The 21,413-nt window shown below is 38.5% G+C and overlaps 1 protein-coding gene across 1 annotated transcript in view; it reads right to left on the bottom strand.

Annotated features, from left to right (window-relative positions):
* Positions 1–21,413, bottom strand: part of LOC122816198 — a 402,987-nt gene that overhangs the window by 112,802 nt on the left and 268,772 nt on the right. The window lies entirely within an intron of this gene.

Below are 21,413 nucleotides of genomic sequence, written 5' to 3'. Positions count from 1 at the left end.
TCTATGGCATAGAGGAATGGAGCCCTTAGTGCAACCCAGGTGAGTGGGGAGATTGATTAACAGCCCTAGCTCTGGAGGATCCCAACAATGAGGGAGAAGATTAAGGGTATGACCCGCTCATTTCTACTGAAGGGAGAACAATGTTTCAAGTGCACAGAGAGCATATTGCAAAAGTATAATTTGTCCAGTGGAGATTAGAAATACACTTCCTGTGCTTGGGGGAAGGCAGTGGGCAGTGGCGGATCTGCCTGCAGGCAGCGTTTCTTATGGAAGTATCCTTGCAAGTTATAGGTCACCCTCTATGACCAAGGAAATCCATAACACATACTTAAACTTACTGGATACCCTCACCATTTTCATGGGCAGCTTTAACCATCCCACTCTAAACTTGGATTCATATATGACCAGATTGTCCATACACCCACTAGAGTTGTAAACATACTGGATATGGTCCTCACTAATATGCATGAACACTGCACCCCCCCCACCCATGTAATGCCAACTCTAGAAAAGTTTGACCATAAAACTGTCTCCTTTGAAATAAAAATAAAACATGCATCCCTCAGCTAACACAGAAACATTTAGGAACTATTCTAAGACAAACTTTATACTATTAAGTAATAATCTGTCCGGATTTCAATCCTCACCCCCTGTTATAGTATTGGGATCTCAAATAATTTTGAGACACCAGCTTACAGAAATCTTCCCTGAGCAGCATGTGTGAACAGTCTTTTATGAAATAATGCAAAGCTGCATGGAAATACAATGCCTGACTAAAAGGGCATCAGCCAAGATAAGATAGTGCTTAAGAATAATTCCTCTCTTTATCACGGCATAATTATTAAAATAAATAAATATTTATGCTGAAAATAATTCCTCTAATAATCAGATGTCAGTCAACAGATGTGACCAGCTATAAGACTTTGCAGTGTTTTTACAATTGTCAGCTCAGCTGTTTGTTAGGGAAAAATAGAATGGATAGGTCACAGCAGCCTGGAACAAGGGTTACACACTGACACACTGATGTATTGTAACAGCAGTGAATGTTTCTTCTATTAGAAGTTGTATAAACATGTATTAATCAGTAATTTTCCATTTCTATCAAAACATTCTTAAGCCATATGTGTAAAGAATAAAAAGAATGTAAATACATGATTTGTAAAATGTACATATATGCTATAAACATCAAAGAATAAGAAAATGTATATTATTCTATTTCATACGTTGTCTACAGAATGAATGCCAGGAGCAGATGTTATGCCTTGCATATACATGCTGCATATTTTATATGAAGTTTTTATTAAGCTTTTGTATTGTATTACTTTGTAAGTTGCACATTTTCATTAATTATGAATTATTCAACAGTAATAATAATGTAAATAGTAACTGCAGCTGTAGTAACAATAAACAGTATTTCTTATTAGAAAGGTGATAAGTAAGAAGATATGATGACAAAGCTGAAGCAAGAAATGCTTACGTCTGTACTTGTCACCAAAAAAGGAAAACCTGGTGTAATATTATTTTTAAATAAATATATGACTAATTTAGGACAGATCGCATGACTAATTTAGGACACAATGTATGTCTAAAGATGCAGGTCTGCAGCTGTCAAAACAGTATATAACGTGCTGTACTTATTTGAAGTCTTTGTCAGATACAGGAGAAATAAACTGTGCTGACCCTGGGATGCATTGCTTTGCTGATCATTTATCTTTCTTGCTCTTATAACTGCCTGTATTTTTTCCTCAGATGCTTTTACAGCTTTTAGTGTCAAAACCCGATAGGAAACAAAGCAGAAAGTACAGAAATTGAAAAGTTGAAGTAAAGTTGAAATATTGAAGAAACGTTGGGTGAAGGAAACAAGAATCCAGGGGCTGGATAGATTTCCTCCATGGGACCCATCTGCAGGAAGGGAGGTGGAAGAAAGGCTATGCAGTGAATTCCAAAGATGGGACTTCCACACTGCTGATAGGATGAGGTTCTACCTTTCTTTTTGCTTGTTAATGTAGAAAGAACTAAAGACTTTGTCCTCCTATAATTAACTGTGTAATCTGTAAATTATGAGGCATGCAGTTAAAGGAATTTGCATTGCAATAAGATTTTTAAATGTATAAAGGCAGGGCATCACAGTTATTGCAACCAGAAACTAGGCCTGAGAAGCTGAATTATAAAAGTAACAGTATTATAAACTTAAACCAAGATATTACACCAGAAAAAGTACCTGTGACCAGTTTTAGAAACCAATATTTATTAAAATTTGCTAAACCATTTCAAGAACAAAGTCTCAAGAGAAATCTGAAAGTGTTACTGAGGAAGAGTCTCAAGAAAAATCTGAAAGTTTTTTCTTCATTCTCTAAAGGAATAGAGATGTCAAATTTTATATATTATTTTATTTTACATTTGTTTATTTTACATTTGTTTACCGGGCTAGTCTAACTGGATACATGTCCATTTTCAGGAGGCCCGGGGAGATAAGCTCCTAGATAGGACAATGAAATTAACACAATCACAACTAATGACACATGAGACAAATACAAACTATTTACAGTACCTATTTCAGGTTATCACAGTAATATGTAGAGTGAAGAATGCAGGCATGACAAAGGAATGCTAATACTATCAAGGTATGCTAGAGATAGTTTAGTAAAATTAGTTTAATAAGGAGGTGTTGATGTGTGTGAGTAGTCAGGGCAGGAAGAGAAAAGAATTTGGAGACACATATAGATTAGTCAGGTTTGGAGCATGGGCATAACCAGTGAGTTTTGAGGAACAATTTCAATTTATTTTTGAAACAGGATAGTGAGGGAAGTGTGGAGAGTTCATTTGGGAGGAGATTCCAGGCTTTTCCTAATATATTAGAAAAAAGAGAGTCACCAGCCTTGTTGTTTGTTTTAGTAGTATGTATTAGAAGTTTCTGAGAAGACCTTAAGGATTCCAAGTTTTTATAGGGAGTGATAAGTGTGGACAGAATAGGTGTTTTGGAGGGTTTGTAAAGAGTGTTGTGGGCTATAGTTAGTTGATGGAATTTAATTAGATTTTGAAGTGTGAGCCATCCTAGTTGCTTTAAATTAAGGCAGTGATGGGTTCTAAATGGGTTGCCTGTTACAAATCTTGCAATATTATTGTAGGACATTTCCAGTTTGCTAAGATTATTTTTAGATAGGTTAGTAAAAATAGGAGAGGCATAAAGAAGATAAGATATTAGATGAGTGTGTGCTATAGTGGTTCAAGCTGAAGGTAGGAGAAAGGATTTTATCCTATAGAGAGAGACTATTTTTTTGTTGACTGTTTTTATAGTGTTGTTAATATGGATGTCAAAGTTCAGATTATTGTCAATGGTGACACCTAATAGTTTGGTGGTTGATTCAGGGGATATAATAGTGTTATTGGTAGAGTTTACTGAGAAATCCATTTGGAGGGACTTCTTAGTAGGAGAGAAAAGGAGGAGTTTAGTCTTTTTGGGGTTTAGGAGAAGGCATCTATCTGTGAACCATTGCTCAACTGTATTAAATACTTGTTGGGTAAGATAGAGAAGTTCTGGAGAAGAGGGGGCTGAGCATATCAGTGTAGAGTCGTCTGCATATTGTATGCATGTGGCTTGGGGGATGGCAAGGTAAAGGTCATTGATGAATATGGAAAAAAGTAGAGGTCCAAGGATGGAGCCTTGAGGGACACCCAGGTTGATGGGCAGGTGGGTAGAGAGAGATTTGTGCCAAAGTACGGCCTGTTGTCTTTTATCAAGGTAGGACTGGAACCATTTTATGGATGATGTATCAAGTGACAGGGATTTTAGTATTTTGATGAGAATTTGGTGATTTACCATGTCAAAATCTTTAGACAGGTCAATAAATAGAGCTGAAGAGAGTTTGTTAAGGTTGCGGTTTTTGTTGATACAATCTGTGAAGGAAAGAAGGGCAGTAGTAGTGCTATGTGAAGGTCTAAAACCATGCTGACAGTTGGCTAGTAGGTTATTTTGTGTTAGATGGTCAAGTAACTGTCTGTGAATGCATTTTTCCATGACTTTTGCCAGAGGTGAGAGGAGGGCAATGGGGCGCTAATTGGAGAGTTCAATGGATAGACCTCCATAAACTTGGGATATAACTTTCAGTAATAGTTCTATCGATTAGGATAGAAATAGGATAGGCAATGGCTTTGGCGGATAGTTGTAGGAATTCAGCAGGTAGTTGGTCTGCTGAGGGGGAGCATGGTTTCAGTTTCTGTAGAAGAGTTTGAATATAGGATGTTGCTATGGGTTGAAAGTGAAAAGTAGGGGGTGAGGTTGATTCATTGGAAGGTAGAGTGAAGTTATTAGGTGATAGTTGACTAGCTAGTGTTTGTATAGCATCAGTAAAAAAGGTATTAAAAGCATTAGCTATATTCATTGGTGTTTTGTCTTCAGTGTTTTGAGGGTTTGGAGTAGTGGATTGCCCAGGATGGAGTAGTTGGTTGATACTAGAACAAAATTTCTGTGGCTTGTTAGGAATGGCTTGTTGGGATTGCAGGTAGTAGTTTTTTTTGTCAGATAATATAGCTTTTTTAGTTTCATTTCTTAGTTGTCTAAATTTTTGTTGGTCAATAGGGTTTTTAGTTTTTCTTCAATTTGCCCAATGTTTGTTTCTCTTATTGATTTTATGTTTGGTTTCTTTTGAGAGCCATGGAGCATGTTTGGTTTTAATTCTAATTAGTCTGGATGGGGCATGGTGGTTGAGGATGGCAAGGAAGTTGGAGTTAAAGTAAGTTACGGCTTTATCTAAAGGAAGGTTTTGTAAGGGTAACCAGTTGCATGCTCGTAGTTCCATCTGGAAAAGTTCAGGGTTAAAGTTCTTTTTAGACCTGATGTTTTTAACAGATGTTGGGGAGGGAAACTTGATTTTATGTGTGATGATATAGGTAAGAAAGTGGTCACTTAGATCATCAGGGAGGGTTCCTGAGTCATAAATGTGAGGATGATGGTTTATGAGAATCCAGTCTAATAAGCTTGATTCCTTGTTAGATTTATTTATCCTGGTAGGGGACGTACTGGTTTGGGAATATCCATATAGGTTAATATGGTTAGTGGGGAGGCTGCTGCAGAAGCAGGTCCAGTCAATATTTGTGTCACCTAGGATAATGGTTTCTTGGGATAGGTTTTGGGAAAGCCAGCAAAGTAAATTTTCCATAGTAGTTGTGTTATTACCAGGAGGTAGATATATACAGATAATATAGATGGCTTTGGAATTGTTAAGAGTAAGTTTAGATATAAGAATTTCTGCACTGGAGTCTAAAGGTGGTTTGCAGTTATAAGTGGTTAATTGTAAGCTAGGTTTGTATAGGATAGCAACCCCTCCACCTTTCTTGGATGTACGGTCTAGTCTCAGGATATTATATCCAGGTGGGATGATTTCATTATCTTTGGTTACTGGTTTTAACCATGTTTCTGTTAATCAGAGAATATCAAAGGAATAGATTTCAGTTAGAGCTTGGTGGTGAGTAACTTTATTATTTAGACTGTGTATATTAAGATGAGCAATTAAAAGGGAGTTTGATGGTTTAGAGAGGGCTTGGGTAGTTGATTCTTTGAGGTTGATGAGAGAGATATGAGTTGTTAGGGGGCCTGGGTTAGGGTGGATGTTGCCATCCTTTAAAGAGAATAGCATGCTTAGATAATATGGGTTGGGTAGTCTGCTGTATAGTGATAGACATTTTTTGGGGGTTAGATTGCTGTATTTTGTGTGTAGTGTTCTATGATATTCCGGACGTATGTAGCTAGATGAGGATGTTATAATAGCATGGATAAAATGTAAAGGTGAATATGGAGAGTTGGTTTGTTTTTTGGGATAGTTTTGGTTTGGATCTAGTGGATTTTCAAAAGAGGTGAATAGATGTGTGAGGATTAGTGGAGGTAGTAGAGAGAGTATGAATAAGAGTGTGAAAAAGGATGGGATGAATTGTTTATTCATTATATGAATAGATAGTGTTTTATATATGCAGAAAATATAAATCTATAGTAAGGAGATGAGAGAGTGAGTAGAGTGTGGTGTGATAGGAGGAGGGTAGTGAGAGGTTAATATTGGTGGAGTTTGGTGACAGGACAGTATGTAGGGTGAAAAGATAGTGGGAGGGGTGTATTAGAAGAGGAAAAGGTAGGAATAATGAGGTATATTTAGAGAGTGTTGGGAAGAGGAAGGGGTGTGGTTAGGTAGTAAAGGGAAGAGGGAGGAGTGTGAGTACAGAGTAACAGGAAGAGGTGGAGGTATGGGTAGGAAGTATAAGGGTAGGACCCCTGGGGGTGGGTAGGAATTGGGGGTAGGGAGAGGAGCGGAGTGAGCCCGCAGGGCGAATGGAGCGGGTAGAGACAAGTTGAGTGTTGCAGGAGAACAATCAGCGAAAGCTGACTGAAAGGTAAGTTAAGCTAGGAAGTGGAAGAGAGAAAAAATAAGTAGAGAAGCAGAGTTTCAAGGCTAATAGTGGGAGAGTACAGTAAAGCAAGAGGTGTGGAAGGAGATTAGTAACAGGTGAGGCCAGTAGTCTGCTAAGAGTGGAATTTCCTAGGGGTTTGGGATAGGCAAACGCTAGGGACTATGTAATGGTGCCACCTAGTGGCCAGGAGCTGGTATTACAGTAGTAATAATTTCAGGGGAAGGCAGGTCTAGGGCTGAAAAAGGACACTCAGTTATGGTCAGAGATAGTAGTGAATGTCCAGATAGGGGCAGATTTTAAATTATAGGTTAAAAATAAGGGGAGTATGTCTGCTGGCTGACCAGGCAGAGAAGTCTTTAATTACATAAGTAAGGCACATACACACTATAAAGTAGCTGAACAGCAAGTTAGAGGACCACACATACTTTCTTCCTTCCTTTGGTAGGAGAGTACAGGGGAGGCCAAATAGGGTGTTGAGACAGCTGATAAGTTGGAAAGGGTCCTGTGTTGGCAGGGAGGATTTTATCCCTGATGGAGCGTAGGCCAGCTGGAGTGCTATTAGTAATTGAATAGAAGACAGCAAGCAAAGGGAGAGAAAAAAAAGACCCTTAGTAAGGTAGTTCAGTTAAAAATAAAATGCTCAAGCAAATATGTAAACTACAACAAATATACATATATGGCCAAAAACAGGTTTTGAACAAGAGTGGCTTTTAGAGCTTTCATCTATTAAACAGTTAAAGACCAATATTGGATACTGTGAGATGCTTAACAATTATTTTGGTTAGGGTTATAATCAGTACAGTTGTAAAGTCAGAGCATACTTAATTAACACACAGAATGATTACTGCCCATCATGCCATCATAGTTAGGTACATATCTTTCTATACTGCTATATCTACACAGTTAAGACACTAAGTAAGAGCTGACATAAATATAACAGTCATATGTAGAAGTATTATAAAGCAGTTACTGTATGTTTAAAAACAATACAGGTACTAAAAAATACAGCTTCTGTAAGAATTCAAACAGTGGTATCATTCAGTTGTTTATCCTGCTCACTGTGAACACATTGCTTGCATATGCCTTAAGTACTGACATCTGTTTAGCTGAAGCGCACATAAGCCACAAGGCTAGAAAGTTTCTAGGATTATAGTAATTAATATTAGAACCTTAGGGAATGTTGAAAGTTATGGCTGAAATATTAAGACCATTGCAAAGCCTGTACTTCTGTTTGTGTCTGTCTGCCTAGTTTAGCTACGGTAGTTGGAGATTATTCATTATACATTGGAAGGGGCTTGGGTTTTAGAAGTTGCTCCACGTGTGTGGCTAATTGCTATGCCATGTCTGGTATACACGCCTCTTTAGCCAGCTATATATTAAGGAGAAAGTATGGCTTCCAAGTTCGCTCGAGATCCCTACAACAAAAAGCAGGTGGAAGTAGGTTCAGAGCGAGGTAGCGTCAATGCAGGCAATAGCAAAATAATAAAGTTTATTTAGATTAAGGCTACAACTTGAAAAGTACCTTTCTTCTAAGTCCCTATTTAAAAATACACTGTGTGTGTGGCTAGAGTGTAAGCAACATCATATTATCCTCGCGTACAGAGCAGGTAGAGAGTAGATGCAATGGCTAGTCTTGTATTTATTAACACATGTTGCAAAGAGAGCAGGCTGGTAAGCATAGGTTTCGAGTGAGGGTAAGCCTGTAAAGCGAGTTAAGTTAGACAAAATATTTCATTAGATCCCCACTAGGAACAGGAGCGCTCATAGCGTTCTAAGGATTTGTTCTGTTGAAGGCTTAAAGGGCTGCTACAGCTCTACATATACATTAGATAAAATATTACACTAGATCCCCTTTAGGAACAGGAGCACTAATAGCATTTCAGGATTAGTTCAGTAGAAGGCTTAAAGGGCTGTTTCAGCTCTACATATAAGTATCGCAGAACATAAGATGGTCAGTAAAACTATTACCAGTACAAGAGCAAGCCCAAGAAATGCCGATAGTGCACCCACAAGTAATCACAGCAATTCACAGCGGACTATAGGAGCAGCACAAGATCAAGGGACCTAAGAGGACCACACAGGCAGGTATATCTGCACACAGTGGGTATTAATTGCAATCTTCAGCCTTTCTTGGATATCGCAGGTTACCCTAGCAGTGCTCCATGTGGAAACGCTAAACAGCAGTGCGTGGAGAGAATACCCCAGATACAGCACATTAAGGTTAATTTTATCTCCTAATTTTCCCAGATTTGAAGAAGTTATAAACCAAGCAGATAGTGAAGGTAGTGATAATCCACAAACAAGGAATCCACAATTTTTATTAGATATTATTCTTGAATAGGTCAGTCAGAAGCAACAGTTAAAAAAGAGATACCTGAAGGATGGAAAAAAATAAGTCCTATTTATAAACTGCCTTCTTTGATTTAGAAATTTATAGAGTATGGAAAACCAAATTACAATTAAAGAGATTTTGTTAAGAAAACATTAATTCCAGCTCTTTTACAACAGATTTTTTGTGTACATTAGAGCAAAACAAGAATATAGAAGCTTTGTCAAAAAGATATTCCCATTTACAGGAAAGTGTATAAGAATCAGACAGACAGGTGAAAGAGACAGCAAAAGAAATAAAAGCTTCCCATGATGAAATTAAAGAAAAAGAACACCAAGGCCACATGCTCAAATTTGGGTAGGAGGCAACTTAGATACATATTTAATAGATACAGGAGCCACAGTTAGCATTACTACAAGAACATTCCCAGGAACAAGAACTATCAACTTGTAAGGGTTAAGAGGAAAAATCTCTCAAGCTCAAGTAAGTTTCTCTGTAGAAACAAAGATAGGGGAAGATACCATCCAGCAAGCATGGGTATCAGGCCCTCATCTACAAAACATCATTGGAAATTACATCTTAAAACAGAGGTTACATTATAGACTTGTGTAACAGAGAATTTATTAAGGGACCATTAAATGAAGCATTAGTCATCTCTGAAGTATTATGCAAATACAGTTTCAAAGATCCAGGACAGTATGATTTAGTAGTTATTAAAAACACCAAAGCAGGAGTTGGCACAGCTAATCTATTGCTATCAGGATATTTTTTGCCAAACATAGGAATGATTGTGGACAAGTCCATGACTTTATTCTTAAAGTAAGAGGAAGACTCAAGAAACCAATAAAACAATATCCAGTAAAGAAAGAAGCAGAACAGGCAATATTAAATACTGTGAATGCTTTAGAAGCTCAAGGTCTAGTGAGAAAAATTAACTCACCAGCTAACAGTCCATATTGGCCCGTACAGAGGTCAGATGGAAGTTCTACAGAGAACTTAATAAGGTGATACCTCATTTTTTGCCAATAGTAGGAAGCATGCCTAATCTTATAGCTCAGATTCAGGAAAAAATGAAAATGTTCTCCATATTAGATGTGAGTAATGGATTCTGAAGCATTACTTTGGATAAAGACTCACAATGGAAATTTGCTTTACTGTGGAAGGTCAACGATATACTTGGACAAGAATGCCTCAGGGTTTTCATAGGGGTCCAACAGTTTTTCATCATGTAATGCAGGGAATACTAAAACCACTAGAATGTAGACCTTCTGTTATTGAATACATGGATAACATACTTGTAGGAACAGAAACTAAAATGCATCACTTAAATGCACTAGCTGAAATTTTCCAAGCAATAGGGCAAGCAGGATTAAAACTGAACCCTAAAAAGAGTCAGTTTACGAACGATTCTGTTACCTTTTTGGGTGTTACGGTATCAGGAGGACAAGAAGCATTAGTGAAGACAAAAAGCAATTTATCAGAAAGTTACCAGTTCCAGTCACTGTCACAGGGTTAAGGCAAGCCCTAAGAATCTTTGGATTCTCAAAGGAATGGATACTAGATTATACAGGAAAAACAAACCCTTAATTGATATGCTTAAAGGAAACAAAAAGGAAGATGAACATCTCAATTGGAATGATGAGTCACTAGCAGCTTTCTCTAAGGTCAAAAAATAACTCATTTCTGCACCTGCTTTGAGTATCCCGGAAAGAGATAAAAAGTTCATTGTACAGTTTGGACACAATGGTCTAACTATGATGGCTATAGTGTTGCAAAAGAGAGGATCTCAGTTTCAGATTTTGGGTTATTATTCCCGAGCTATGAGTCCAGTTGAGAAAGGAATGAGAGAATGTGAAAAGCAAGCCATCATAGCAAAATGGTCTACTGAAGTAACACAGCATATGATTCAGGGCTCTCCAACTGTGCTACAGACCAAACATACCCCAGTGAAATACATGTTAGAAGGAAATCCAAAGGGCATGAATAATGCATGACTTGGTAGAATCAGTGCAAGTTTTGCAAGCCAAGAAGGTGGAATCAGAGTAGAAATCCCTCGGATTAAGTTTTTACCAGAACTGTTAAATTACCAAGGGGAATCTCATTAATGTCTTGACTTGGAAAATGAGGAGGAACGCTTAAGGGCAGGCACCCAAATTATTGAAGGAGTGCCAGAATTGTATACAGATGGATCCAGATACTGGAGCTCTGCAAGAGGGTGTTTTGTGACAGGATGGGCAATATGCAATGCAGAGACCAAAGAACACAAGAAAGGTAGTCTCCCAGTTGATGCTCTGCACAAAGAGCTGAACTACTAGCAGTTAAACAAACTTTGTTATTGCCCAGACCTGTAAACATTTATACAGGCAGTGAATGTGTAGTCCAATTCATAACATCATCTCTACCCATTTGGGCAAGATGAGGTTTGATTACAGCTGATAGTAAACCAATCAGTCATCAGGAAGTTTTGACAGAAATTTGGAGTTTGATAAAAGATGACAATTCTGCTACAGTGAGTATAAATAAGGTCAAAGCTCACACCAAAATTGAAGTGTAAAGTCAGGCTAATAAAATAGTAGACCAACTAGCAAAAGAAGGTGCCCATGACTCAAAACAAACTTATCCAGTATAAAATGCTGCTCAGTACTGGGCATGGGAAGTAAATGACATGGAAGAAAAACAAATAAGGAAAATGGTACAAAATATTTTGAATAAGTACCAAATACAAGTAGACTTACCTTGAAATCCTTTACCTTTACATTGTACATCTTACTTTTGTAAATGTCAGTGTACAGAGTATGAACATAGAGTGGAAAGTGTGGTAGGTAAAATCACCCAAATACAATATGATGGGATCATCATAACGCCTACTGTATGTGGATTAACAGTGATAGGAACAGATGAAATGAAGTCGTTATGGGGTCCTGAATTTGAACAAGGTACTCATATGACCTTAAATGCAAAAACAAACAAAGATAGTCAGCAGTTAGGAAGCTTTGTAAAAATTCTGAGAGGACAACCAAACATCAAGGAAGAGAGAATAGAAGAATTTGAAATAGCACAAGGAAATTAATGGAAATGGGTTAGATTTCCAGAACTTTGGTCGATACCAGGAGAATTCAAAAAAATATCCTTTACATAGAGTGCAAACAATTGGACCTGAAAAAGGAAAAATGTTGTTAACTTATTATCATTATTTCCTAGGTCATCCAAGAAGGGAAGGACTACAACATATTGTTAGTTCTAGATTTAAATGGGAAGGAATGACAACAGATATCCAAAATCATATAGATAGATTTGTCACATGTGCTATGCACAATGTAGGAAAATTAAATAGGAGAAAACAATATATACTGCTGCAAGCATTGAAACCCTGGGAAAGGGTACAAATGGATTTTGTAAAACCACTTCCAACAGCACCAGGAGGGTTTTGTTTCTTACTTACTTTGATATATGAATATACTGGATGAGTGGAAGCTCATCCAACAAAAAAGGAAGATACCAACTCAGTAGTTAGAATAATATGTGTAAGGATAATTCCAACATTGTGAGTACTCTGAGAAATACATAGTGGTCAAGGGACTCACTTTACATGTGTAAAACTTGGGGAATAAAGCAAAGGTTTCATACTCCTTACCATCCTCAGAGTCCTGGAAAAGTCAAAAGAGCTAACAGAGCTCTGAAGGAAGAATTAAAGAAAATGATTTCTGAGTATGGGAATCATTCAGTAAAACATTTACCCAACATTTTGATTAAGATGCGAAATTCTCCTCAAGGATGTGGGTTACACATGAATTAATGATCAGTCGACCTATGAATTTACAAGCATGAGAAATCCCTTATGCAATACCATTAGAAGAAACAAAATTGTGGGACCAGCTCCAAGACAAAATCAGTTAGGCAAAAGGGAGAGTCTGGGAAGCTGGACATGCCCATAATCTAGATCTTTGTAAGCAAAATGAGATTTAGGAAACGAGGGAGGTATAATTGGAACAAGGAGATTTTGTAATGGTCCGTCAGTTTGGAAACACAAGCAAGTGGGATTCAAAATGAATAGAACTCTACATTATTACCAAAGTGGGGTTAGTGGCTGTACAAGTCCAGCCATGTAAAAATCAGCCACCAAAAAAATGGATGGATTCACAAAGATCATGTTAAAAGATAAAATGGAGGAGAGAAAACTGAATAAGTTATGAATGTAATAAGTGATATAAAGGGACACAATATCAGATAAAATTAATAACATGATTCTTTTCTCTTACAGATAATTTCAAAAAGAAATATTGAATTGTGAAAATCCTGATATTAATCCTGATCCTGGTGAGTTTTTACTCCTTAATACAAGGAAAGGTGGACTTCAATACCTTTACCAAATCATTGCAAATGTACTCAGAAACATTGAATGCTAAACAATGCTGGATCTGTGCTGAGATACCACAAGATGCAAACAGTGGTATTCCATTACAACCAGTTCCATTTAACCTTCTGGAAATGTTGAACCTCACAAACCAAGACTGAGTTCCAAGAAATAACTCTATCCCAAAGACACACTCTTTCTTGCGGCTTGCCCATACAAATGTAACTGCTGATATTTGTTTACGAGGAGAAGGAATAAGTAATCAATCACCCATTAATTGAGAAAAGTTCTTGTAGTATTATTTATGCTACCCAAAATGCCAGTGAACAATGTTTTGAATGTTTTAGTAATGAAACTTACTGGACATTTTAAAAAGCTAGAACTAAACATTGGATTACATGGATATTGCATATGTGGTAATAGATCCTACAAAAGGCTTCATGAGAAATGGAATGGATTGTCTTGTTTGGGACGTGTAATTCCATCCATTAGACATACTACAACATTGCCTGATTCTAATATTAGAAATGTTGGATTACAAAGACATAGTAACATAGAAAATGGATATAGGAGATAATGTCTTTGCAACAGCAGCAATTTTTCCATTCTATGGAACAGGGAAAGCTATTTGGGAAATTAGAAAATTGGCAGGATTATTGGAGGAACTGAGCAATACTATGTTCAAGGCAATAGAAGAAGTTACTTTAGAAATGACTGCTATGAGAACTATGGTCTTACAGAACCACATGGCATTAGATTTTGTTCTTGCTAGTAAAAGAAGTACTTGTGCATTGATAGGAGAGGAATGTTGTATCTATATTCCTGATAATGAACCTGAAATCAGGAGTCACCTAAAGCTAATTGAGGAAGTTGCTCAAAAAGCACAAATAGAAAAAGAAACATGGTTCTCTTGGCTGAGTGGTTCTATCAGTGGCTGGGGAGGAAAAATAATGCAGCTTATACTGGTCATAGTTGGCATTTGAGGACGTACACACCTAATAATTGTTGTGATCAAGTGTGGAATTGAATGTGTAAGGCAACATGCAGTACAGGTTTTGACAATGGACCAAGCACATCAGGTCCAAGACATCTTACAATTTATAAAGTACTCTGAACCAATGAAGCTTGATAATATTCATTGAATAAAATCAACAAATGTGAGTCCTCATGTCTGTTCAGGGGCACCTGTTATAGTATTGGGATCTCAAATAATTTTGAGACACCAGCTTACGGAAATCTTCCCTGAGCAGCATGTGTGAACAATCTTTTGTGTAAATACCAGTGACATAAAATAATGCAAAGCTGCATAGAAATACAATGTCTGGCTAAAAAAGGATCAGCCAAGATAAGATAGTACTTATGAATAATTAATCTCTTTATTAAGGCATAATTATTAAAATAAATAAATATTTATGTTGAAAATAATTCCTCTAATAGTCAGAGATGTCAGACAGCAGATGTAACCAACTATAAGACTTTGCAGTGGTTTTTTTTAGAATTGTCAGCTCAGTTATTTGTTAGGGACAAATGGAATGGAAAGGTCACAGCAGCCTGCAACAGGGGTCACACTGACACACTCTGAAGTATTGTAACAGCAATAAATATACTTCCATTAGAAGTTGTATAAACATGTATTAATCAGTAATTTTCATTTCTATCAAAACATTCTTAAATGATATGTGTAAAAAATAAAAAGAATGTAAAATACATGATTTGTAAACTATACATATATGCCATAGACATCAAAGAATGAGAAAATGTATATTATTCTATTTCATATGTTGTCTATAGAATGAATGTCAGGAGCAGATGTTATGCCTTGCATATATATGCTGCAGATTTTATATGAAGTTTTGATTAAGCTTTTGTATTGTATTACTTTGTAAGTTGCAAATTTTCATTAATTCTGAATTATTCAACAGTAATCATCATCTTCTTTCGGCTGTTCCTGTTAGCGGTCGCCACAGCGGATCATCTGTTTCCATTTCTTCCAGTCCTCTGCATCATGCTCTTTCACACCAACTGCCTCCATGTCCTCTCTCACCATATCCATAAACCTCATCTTAGGCCTTCCTCTTTTCTTCTTACCTGACAGCTCCATACTTAGCATCCTTTTCCCAATATACCCAGCATCCCTCCTCAGCACATGTCCAAACCAATGCAATCTCGCCTTTCTTGCTTTGTCTCCAAACTGTCCAAGCTGAGCTGACCCTCTAATATACTGATTCCTAATCCTGTTCATCTTAGTCACACCCAGTGCAAAACTTAACATCTTTAACTCTGCCACATCCAGCTCTGACTCCTGCCTTTTCGACAATGCTACCGTCTCCAACCCATATAACATAGCTGGTCTCACTACCCTCTTGTAGACCTTCCCTTTCACTCTTATTGGTACCCGTCTGTCACACATCACTCCTGACACTCTTCTCCACCCATTCCACCCTGCCTGTACTCTCTTCTTCACCTCTCTTCCACACTCACCATTACTCTGAACTGTTGATCCCAAGTACTTAAACTCATCCACCTTTACCAACTCTACTCCCTGCATCCTCACCAATCCTCTACCCTCCCTCTCATTTACACACATATATTCTGTTTTAACCCTGCTGACTTTCATTCCTCTCCTCTCTAAAGCATATCTCCACCTTTCCAGGGTCTCTTCAATCTGGTCCCTACTTTCACTACATATCACAATGTCATCTGCAAACATCATAGTCCACGGGGCCTCCTGTCTAATCTCATCTGTCAACCTGTCCATCACCACTGCAAATAAGAAAGGGCTCAGAGCTGATCCTTGATGTAATCCCACCTCCACCTTAAACATATCTGTTACTCCCACCACAGTCCTCACCAATGTCACACTACCCTTGTACATATCCTGTACCACTCTTACATACTTTTCTGCCACTCCCAACTTCCTCATACAATAACACAACTCCTCTCTAGGCACCCTGTCATATGCTTTCTCTAAGTCCACAAAGACACAATGCAACTCCTTCGGACCTTCTCTGTATTTCTCCAACAACACTCTCAGAGCAAATATTGAATCTGTAGTGCTCTTTCCTGGCATGAAGCCATACTGCTGATCACTAATCATCGCCTCCCTTCTTAACCTAGCTTCCACTACTCTTTCCCATAATGTTAAGCTGTGACTGGTCAGTTTTATACCTCTGTAGTTACTGCAGCTCTGCACATCACCCTTATTCTTAAAGATAGGTACCAAAACACTTTTTGTCCACTCCTTAGGCATCCTCTGACTTTCCAAAATTTCGTTAAACAATCTGGTTAAAATTTCCACTGCCATTTCTCCTAAGCACCTCCATGCTTCCACTGGTATGTCATCTGGGCCAACAGCCTTTCCATTCTTCATCCTCTTCATAGCTGTCCTTACTTCCTCCTTGCTAATCTGCTTCACTTCCTGATTCACTATCCCCACATCATCCAACCTTCTCTCTCTCATTCTCTTCATTCATCAGCCCTTCAAAGTACTCTTTCCATCTACTCAACACACTCTCCTCACTTGTGAGTACGTTTCCCTCACTGTCCTTTATCACCCTTACCTGCTGCACATCTTTCCCAGCTCTGTCCCTCTGTCTAGCCAATCGGTACAGGTCATTTTCTCCCTCTTTAGTGTCCAATCTCTCATACAACTCTCTATATGCCTTATCCTTAGCCTTCGCCACCTCTCTCTTTGCCATGCACCTCATCTCCTTATACTCATGTCTACTTTCTTCATCTCTTTGGCAATCCCACATCAGCTTCACCAGCCTCTTCCTCTGTATACTCTCCTGTACTTCCTCATTCCACCACCATGTCTCTTTGTCCTCCTTAATAATGTAAATAGTAACTGCAGCTGTAGTAACAAAAAATAATATTTTTTATTAGAAAGGTGATAAGTAAGAAGATATGATGACAAAGCTGAAGCAAGAAATGCTTACATCTGTACTTGTTACCAAAAAAGGAAAATTTGTTATAATATTATTTTTAAATAAATACATGACTAATTTGGGACACACTGCATGACAAATTTAGGACACAATGTATGTCTAAAGAGGCAGGACTGCATCTGACAAAATAGTATATAAAGTGCTGTACTCACTTGAAGTCTTTGTCAGATACATGAGAAATAAACTGTACTGACCCTGGGATGCCTTGCTTAGCTGAACATTTATCTTTCTTGTACTTCTAACTGCCTGTATTTTTTCCTCATCCATAAAGTGCTCATAGATACTTTTACACCCCCCAAACTCTACGAGTGCTGCTGCCTGTGTAGGATTGTTCACAGGACTTGTTCAGCTTTTTACTGTGTTAATAAATATGTGAACATGTGACTAAAAGTGCTCATTTTTAACAACCATGTCCCAGGATTACTAACTTCTTTCTAAACTAATGTTTGAATATTTTACTATTATTTGGAAGATCTTTTTATACAATGGCCATAAAGGCTGCCTCAAAAAGTGACTGGCCAATACCATTTTCACATTTTGTAAGGTATGTCCCCAGAGTAGAATAAGTGACAGCACAGTGCTAACAAATGTCATCATCATCTTCTTTAGGTTGTTCCCGTTAGGGGTCACCACAGCAGATCACCTCTTTCCATTTTTTCCTGTCCTCTGCATCTTGGTCTGTCACACCAACCACCTACATGTCCTCTCTCACTACATCCATAAACCTTATCTTAGGCCTTCCTCTTTTCCTGTTACCTGGTAGCTTCATCCTTAGCATCTTTTTCCCAATATACTCAGCAACCCTCCTCAGCACATGTCCAAACCAATGTAATCGTGCCTCTCTGGCTTTGTCTCCAAACCTTCCAACCTGGGCTGACCCTCTAATATACTTATTCCTAATCCTGTCCACCCTTGTCACACCCAGTGCAAATCTTAACATCTTTAATTTTGCCACATCCAGCTCAAACTCCTGCCTTTTTGCCAATGCAACTGTCTCCAACCCATATAACATAGCTGGTCTCACTACCCTCTTGTAGACCTTCCCTTTCACTCTTACAGGTACTCATCTGTCACAAATCACTCCTGACACTCTTCTCCACCTACTCCATCCTGCCTGTACTCTTTTCTTCACCTCTCTTCCACACTCACCGTTACTCTGAACTATTGACCCCAAGTATTTAAACTCATCCACCTTCACCACCTCTACTCCTTGCATCCTCACCATTCCTCTATCCTCCCTCTCATTCACACACATATATTCTGTCTTAGTCCTGCTGACCTTCATTCCTCTTCTCTCTAGAGCATATCTCCATCTCTCCAGGGTCTCCTCCACCTGTTCCCTACTCTCACTACAGATCACAATGTCATCTGCAAACATCATAGTCCACGGGGACTCCTGTCTGATCTCGTCTGTCAACCTGTCCATCACCATTGCAAATAAGAAAGGGTTCAGAGCTGATCCTAGATGTAACACCACCTCCACCTTAAACGCATCTATCACTCCCACCACAGACGTCACCACTGTCACACTACCCTCATACATATCCTGTACCACTCTTACATACTTTTCTGACACGCCTGACTTCCTCATACAATACCACAACTCCTCTCTAGGCACCCTGTCATATGCTTTCTCTAAGTATACAAAAACACAATGCAACTCCTTCTGACATTCTCTGTACTTCTCCATCAACACTCTCAGAGCAAAGATCACATCAGTAGTGCTCTTTCCTGGCATGAAACCATACTGCTGATCACTAATCATCACGTCCCTTCTTAACCTTGCTTCCACTACTCTTTCCCATAACTTCATGCTGTGACTGATCAATTTTATCCCTCTGTAGTTACTACAGCTCTGCACATCACCCTTATTCTTAAAAATCGGTACCAAAACACTTTTTCTCCATTCCTCAGGCATCCTTTCACTTTCCAAGATTTCATTAAACAATCTGGTTAAAAACTCCACTGCCATTTCACCTAAATACGTCCATGCTTCCACAGGTATGTCATCTGGGCCAACAGCCTTTCCATTCTTCATTCTCTTCATAGCTATCCTTACTTCCTCCTTGCTAATCCATTGTACTTCATGATTCACTATCCCCTACATCATCCAACCTTCTCTCCCTCTCATTCTCTTCATTCATCAACCCCGCAAAGTACTCTTTCCATCTCCTCAACACACACTCCTCGCTTGTGAGTATGTTTCCCTCATTATCCTTTATCACCTTTACCTGCTGCACATCTTTCCTAGCTCAGTCCCTCTGTCTAGCCAATCTGTACAGGTCCTTTTCTCCCTCCTTAGTGTCCAACCTTTCCTACAACTTTTCATATGCCTTATCCTTAGCCTTCGCCACCTCTCTCTTTGCCATGCACCTCACCTCCTTATACTCCTATCTACTTTCTTCATCTCTCTGACAATCCCACTTCTTTGCCAACCTCTTTCTCTGTATACCCTCCTGTACTTTCTCATTCCACCACCATGTCTCCTTGTCATCCTTCCTCTGTCCAGATGGGATACCAAGCACCTTTCTAGCCATCTCCCTTACTAGCTCTGCTGTAGTTACTCAACTATTTGGTAACTCTTCACTACCACCCAGTGTCTGTCTTAACTCATCCCTGAACTCCACCTCACAATTACCCTTTTTCAAATTCCACCACTTGATCCTTAGTGCTGCCCTCACACTCCTCCTCCTTTTCTTGATAACCAACGTCATCCTACAAACCACTTTCCTATGCTGCCTAACGACACTTTCTCCATTCACCACTTTACAGTCTCCAATCTCCTTCAAACTGGCCCTCCTACATAACAAATGTAAGAGGCATAATATAATTTTAAGTATGAGAAAATGGGAAATGCGTAGTAAGAATATGTTCTTATATTTATATCATTTAGTGCTTTATGTTTTAGTGCTTTAATCTGTAGAAAGCCATGGTGGTACAGCAGTAGCATTGTTGCCTCACAGCAAGAGGTTCTCCTGTTTGATTCTCGGCTGGAGTGCCTTTTGTGTGGAGTGTGCATGTCCTCCCCGTGGTCGAGTGGCCTCCGAAAGACATGCATGAATGGGCGTGCCTTCGCTGAAGGTTGGGCGTTGGGCAACTCAGCACCATAAAAATCGACTGCCAATCATTAGTGGACCGGAGTTCCACTGTGGCAACCCCTAACCAGCACAAAAGCTGAAAAAGACAAACACATGCTTTAATCTGTAGAAAGCAAAAAAAATGTACACTTATATATGTATGTATGTATGTATATACATATATATATATATATATATATATATATATATATATGTATATATATATATATATATATGTATGTATATGTGTATATATATATATATATATATATATATATATATATATATATATATATATATACATATAAACACAGTAACTGGGGGATGCAACCCAGCCACTGGGTGATGTTTGAAAATGACATTGTGATTTGTGGTGAGAGCAGGGAACAGGTTGCGGAGACCCTGGAGAGGTGGAAATATGCTTTAGATAGGAGAGAAATGAAGGTCAGTAGGGCTAAGAATGCATGGGTAGAACTGGCAAAGGTGGATGAGTTTAAATGCTTGGGGTCAACAAGTCAGAGTAATCCTGACTGTGGAAGAGAGGTGAAGAAGAAAGTGCAGGAGTGATTTGCGACAGACGGGTACCAGTAGGAGTGAAAATTAAGGTCTACAAGATGGTAGCTAGTCCAGCTATGTTATATGGGTTGGAGATGGTGGCACTGAAGAAAAGACAGGAGTCAGAGCTGGAGGTGGCAGAGTCAGAGATGTTAAGATTTGCACTGGCTGCAATGAGGATGGACAGGATTAGAAATGAGTATATTAGAGGGTCAGCTCAGGTTGGATGGTTTGGAGACAAAGTCATAAAGTCGAGATTGCATTGATTTGGACATGTCCTAAGGAGGGATGCTGGGTATATCAGGGGAAGGATGCTAAGGATGGAGCTGCAAGGTAAGAGGAAAAGAGGAAGGCCTAAGATAATGTTTATGGATGTAGTGAGAGAGGACATACAGGTGGTTGGTGTGACACAGCAAGATGCAGAGGACAGGAAGCAACGGAAACAGATGATCCACTGTGGTATCCCCTAATGGCAGCAGCTGAAAGGAAAAAAGAAGGAAAAAAAAAAAAAATATATATATATATATATATATATATATATATATATATATATATACAACCCTACAGATCAAGTCAGATGGTAAGCCCTAGAATGCAGGAATTAACAATGCTTTTTAACACCAGGTGTTGTATCATTCTTAGTATACAATAAATGTTGAACAGATCCAGAGGGGTCTCTGGTGAACTGAGAAGCATCTTTGAAAAAATATATAAAAGGCAGTAGACATTAGGAAACTAGGCACTTCAAACAC

Source organism: Protopterus annectens, chromosome 12.part0 (assembly GCF_019279795.1).
Source record: "Protopterus annectens isolate FY-2018-M chromosome 12.part0, PAN1.0, whole genome shotgun sequence".
NCBI classification, from domain to species: Eukaryota; Metazoa; Chordata; order Ceratodontiformes; family Protopteridae; genus Protopterus; species Protopterus annectens.
The sequence above is the reverse complement of the archived record's forward strand: the minus strand, read 5'-3'. Positions and strand labels throughout refer to the sequence as shown.